The sequence below is a fragment of the Cervus elaphus genome, chromosome 30 (genome assembly GCF_910594005.1).
Source record: "Cervus elaphus chromosome 30, mCerEla1.1, whole genome shotgun sequence".
NCBI lineage: Eukaryota > Metazoa > Chordata > Mammalia > Artiodactyla > Cervidae > Cervus > Cervus elaphus.
This window is the reverse complement of record NC_057844.1, coordinates 78,047,322-78,052,988: the sequence shown is the minus strand read 5'-3', so window position 1 is coordinate 78,052,988 and position 5,667 is coordinate 78,047,322.

Genomic DNA, 5,667 nt, shown 5'->3' with positions numbered 1-5,667 from the left:
AGTCTCCCACACTGTAGGCAGACTATCTAACCATCTTGAAGACAGCACAAATGGCCAATTTAAGATAAAATCCACCTTAGGTTTTGCAATGGCCAGATTTTTTTTTTTATTGTTATTAAGTAATGGCCAAGTCTGTTTTTTCTTTCCTATGATGAAACAGCAGAAGCAGTTGTTTATTTGAGTCACCCAGATACTTGTCCTAGGTTTCCTTTCCTGATTGATAAGTTTCAGGGGATTAGATCCCCTTCCTTTGATTAAATGATAGTCATTATGAAACCAATTTTTCAACAGAAGAACCATAAGGGGAGAACCTATAATAGATATTTCAGGAGAAAAAGAAAAGTGAAAGTGTTAGTCGTTCAGTGTTTGACTCTTTTACGACCCCCTGGACTGTACCCCACCAGGCTACTGACCTTGGAATACTCCAGGCAAGAATACGGAGTGGGTTGCCATTTCCTTCTCCAGAGGATCCCCCTTCCCAGGGATCGAACTCTGGTCTCCTGCATTGTAGGTGGATTCTTCACTGTCTGAGCCACCAGGGAAACCCCTACAATAGAAATTTCAGGAGAAGGAGGAGTTGAGCTACTGAGTGGTTACTATGGTTGCGAGACTGGTCCCCACACTGTCATCAGGCATGTCCTGACAGCAGGGGTTTGCTCAGCAATCTCTTTGGCTCTTCAAAGTGGTTTGGGGCTCAGGTCTGTGTGAACCAGGCCCCAGCCTGGTGGGGCAAGGGGCAGGGTGGGGGTGGCACTGCTGAAGGAAAAAGCTAGGGGGCTGGGGCTTGAAGCGCTTCCTTTCTTGGGTGATGAGCTGAGAGAGTAGCGTTGATGTATGCACACTACCAGGTGTGAACTAGATCGCCAGTAGGAAGCGGCTGTCTATCACAGGGAGCTCAGCTGCATGCTCTGTGATGACCTAGAGGGGTGGGATGGGGGGTGGGAGGGAGGGCCAAGAGGCAGGGGATACATGTACACATATCACTGATTCACTTTGTCATGCAGCAGACACGAACACAACATTGTAAAGCAGTTATATTCTAACATAAAAAAAGACTGCCGTGAAAACGCATTTATTTTGCAAAGCTACCATTTGATTGAATTACCCATTGTGCGTGTACATCCTAGTTAAATAGAATATAGAGTGAGCTTATTTCAAAGAAATAATTTTGCAAATTTTCACTGCTTCACCCTTGAGTCATTTTGCTATTTTTCACATAAAAACATTCAATTAATTATAAGACATTTCTCCTGGGCCATTACCCTTTCAATCATTTAAAAGTATACAGGCTATAATTACATAATTATTGGCTGTTAAAATGTCAATGCTGAGTTTTTAAAATGCTAACTTAGATTTCAAAAGGATGATATGCAACAGAAAAGTATTTGTTCTATTTCAATTAGCACCATTACAGTAAGAGAATTTCTAGTCACATTACATAAACATCACTTTTTTTCTCTGTTAAGGTGGAAGAAATAAGCAACTGTTCCTTCATCAATTAGTCTCATAATAACTTCAACCATTATTTTGCCAACAAAGGTCCGTATAGTCAAAGCTATGGTTTTTCCAGTAGTTATATACAAATGTGAGAGTTGGACCATAAAGAAAGCTGAGCGTCAAATAATTGATGTTTTCTAATTTTGGTGCTGGAGAAGACTCTTGAGAGTCCCTTGGACTGCAAGGAAATCCAACCAGTCAATCCTAAAGGAAATCAACCCTGAATATGCATTGGAAGGACTGATGCTGATGCTGAAGCTCCAATACTTTGACCACCTGATGCGAAGAGGCAACTCATTGAGAAAGACTCTGATTGTGGGAAAGAGTGATGGCAAGAGGAGAAGGGGGTGACAGAGGATGAGATGGTTGCATGGCATCACCGACTGGATGGACATGAGTTTGAGCAAGCTCTGGGAGACGGTGAAGGACAGAGAAGCCTGGCGTGCTGCAGTCTGTGGGGTAGCAAAGAGTTGGACATGACTTAGTGACCGAACAACAATAACAAAACCCAGGAAGCAATGAAAAAGAACTTTTATTCTGAAACAGACCTGCTATATCTTCTGAAAACCTCTATGAAAAGTTCTCCACCCAGGACTTCAGAATTTCTCTCCCTCTCTCAGAGAGAGCACTTTAAATCCATTATAAAATATGATTCTCTCCATAATTCTGAGAGGGAGAGTATTATTCATGCCATTTCTTGATCTGGTCTGCTAACTCTAGTAGTGGTAGGCAAGAAAAAAAAAAAAGCTAGAGTATTGTCTTTCCTGTATCATAAGAGGAATTTGAAGGTCTAATACATTTTAAGATTTCATAAAGAGCCATGGGAGATAAGAAGTAGGAGGTATTTTCCTGTTAGCAGCATGGGTGCTTTTTGTTTAAATAATATTCAAGGGCCATGTGTTAATAGTGGAAACCTCATTTGGGTGTCCAGAAAGATGTTGCATATTGAACTGCAGGCTGTGGATCAATCCCTGATAGCTCAGTTGGCAAGGAATCTGCCTGCAATGCAGGAGACCCCGGTTCGATTCCTGGGTCAGGAAGATCTGCCAGAAAAGGGATAGGCTACCCACTCCAGTATTCTTGGGCTTCCTTGGTGACTTAGCTGGTAAAGAATCTGCCTGCATATGCGGGAGACCCTGGATTCCATCCCTGGGTTGGGAAGATCCCCTGGAGAAGGGAAAGGCTACCCACTCCAGTATTCTGACCTGGAGCATTCCATGGACTGTATAGTCCATGGGGTTGCAAAGAGTCGGACATGACAGAGCTACTTTCACATTCACTGTGGATCAAGACAATCTTTGCTTGTTTTCATTATTCATTGTTTGGTGATGAAATCTCTTAAATAGCAAGCATCCTTGTTAGGGACATACTTTTTGACTTCACAAGTGGTTTACACAGGGGGTTTTCAAAGGGTGGTCTTGAACCACCAACAGCAGCATCACCTGGGAATTTGTTGTTCAGTCACCCAGTCGTGTCCGATTCTTTGCAGCCCCATGGACTGCAGCACGCCAGGCCTCCCTGTCCTTCACCATCTCCCAGTGTCTGCTCAAACTCATGTCCATTGAGTGGGTGATGCCATCCAACCATCTCATCCTCTGTTGTCCCCTTCAATATTTTCCAGCATCAGAGTCTTTTCCAACAAGCTGGCTCTTCGCATCAGGTGGCCAAAGTATTGGAGAACTTGTTAGCGATGCAAATATTCATGTCTCACATCAGACCTACTGAATCAGAAACTCAGGGGTTGGGGCAGGGCCACCTGAAGTTTAAGAAGCACTCCAGGTGATTCTGATGGAGTTTTAGTTAAACTAAAGCAGGCATTCTCTACAAGAGTGGTTTTACTCGCTAACCTGTGCCTAAGACATTTAGCTATGTCTGATGACCTTTTGGGTTGTCCTAACTTGAGGTGATGATGATGAGTTGGTGATGGACAGGGAGGCCCGGCGTGCTGCAGTCCATCGGGCTGCAGAGTCGGACAACGACGGAGCGACTGAACTGAACGGGAGGTAGGAGTGCTACTGCCATCTAGCGGTGAGAGGTCAGCGATGCGGGTCAACTTCTTACAATGTATGGGACTGTCCGCCCTGCGCCGACGAGCAGCTCCCCAGAGCTCACCCGCCCAAAGCGTCCAGAGCGTGGAGACTGAGAGATTCTGCACTAAATCCCTTAGGAGGAACTTCTTGAATGTCGGTAACCTGAGTCTACAGAAAGGCAGAATGAATTAGGGAATGAGCCAAAGCCTAGAATTCAGGTTCTGACTCTGCTAATTGAATAGTGTAATTTCACGTTGCATATTAAAAAGCAGAGACATTACTTTGTCCACAAAGGTCCGTCTAGTCAAGACTACAGTTTTTCCAGTGGTTATGTATGGATGTGAGAGTTGGACTATAAAGAATGCTGAGCACAGAAGAATTGATGCTTTTGAACTGTGGTGTTGGAGAAGACTCTTGAGAGTCCCTCGGACTGCAAGGAGATCCAACCTGTCCATCCTAAAGAAGATCAGTCCTGGGTGTTCATTGGAAGGACTGATGCTGAAGCTGAAACTCCAATACTTTGGCCACCTGATGCAAAGAGCTGACTCATTTCGAAAGACCCTGATGCTGGGAAAGATAGAGGGCAGGAGGAGAAGGGGACGACAGAGGGTGAGGTGGTTGGATGGCATCACCGACTCCATGGACATGGGTTTGGGTGGACTCCAGGAGTTGGTGATGGACAGGGAGGCCTGGCGTGCTGCGGTTCATGGGGTCGCAAAGAGTCAGACATGACTGAGCTACTGAACTGAACTGAACTGGATTTCACGTTGGTCTGTTTATCTCTCTGTTTCAGTTGTCTCACTTATAAAATGGGAATGATCTCCGCCTCTTGTGTGGATTACTACAAAGATCAAATGAGATAATGTGTATGAACCCACTTTGTAAACTGTCATGCTAATTAAAATGAACTGAAGCATTTTTCCAGTGGGAGAAAGACACAGACCAGAGGTGGGCATAGGATGCTATAAAAGGTTAAAGCATCTGATTCAGCTTTCTGAAAATAGCCAGATTCCTTAGTGTAAATGTGATTTGTGTTGGAGATTTTTTCCCCCTTTGTGCTTCTTAACCCTTTCCCATAACTACTTGAGTTTAATTTTTTTTTTTTTTTTTTTTACACTCAGTCATTGCAAGGAGATCAAACCAGTCACTCCTAAAGGAAATCAACTCTGATGGAAGGACTGATGCTGAAGCTGAAACTCCAGTACTTTGGTCACCTGATGTGAAGAACCGGCTCTTTAGAAAAGACCCTGACGCTGAGAAAGATTGAAGGCAGGAAGAGAAGGGGGCAACAGAGGATGAGATGGTTGGATGGCATCACCGATTTGATGGACATGAGTTTGAACAAGCTCCAGGAGTTGCTGATGGACAGGGAAGCCTGGCATGTTGCAGTCCATGTGGTTGCAAAGAGTCGGACTTGACTGAGTGACTGATAAACAACAACAATTGCATGATAAGGAAATAACTGGCTCCTGACTTCTCTCTATGGTTCAGTTCAGTTTAGTCACTCAGGCATGTTCGATTCTTTGAGACCCCATGGACTGCAGCATGCCAGGCCTCCCTGTCCTTCACAATCTCCCAGAGTTTGCTCAAACTCGTTTCCATCAAGTCAGTGATGCCATCCAACCATCTCACCCTCTGTTGTCCCCTTCTCCTCCTGCCGTCAATCTTTCCCAGCATCAGGGTCTTTTCCAATGAGTCAGCTCTTCACATCAGGTGACCAAAGTATTGGAGTTTCAGCTTCAACATCAGTCTTTCCAAAGAATATTCAGGACTGATTTCCTTTAGGATGGACTGGTTGGATCTCCTTGCAGTCCGAGGGACTCTGAAGAGTCTTCTCCAACACCACAGTTCAAAAGCATCAATTCTTCTGCGCTCAGCTTTTTTATAGTCCAACTCTCACATCTGTACATGACCACTGGAAAAACCATAACTTTGACTAGATGGACCTTTGTCAGCAAAGTAATGTCTCTGCCTTTTAATATACTGTCTAGGTTTAGGGGTTTTCAAAGTTTTGCCTGCATTGGAATCACCAGGGGATTCTTACACTATATTAGTAATTACACTTAAAGTGAGATCTACTGTGAACAAAATTTTAAGTGTGCAATTCCATACATGGTTGACTATAGGTTGTACAATGTTG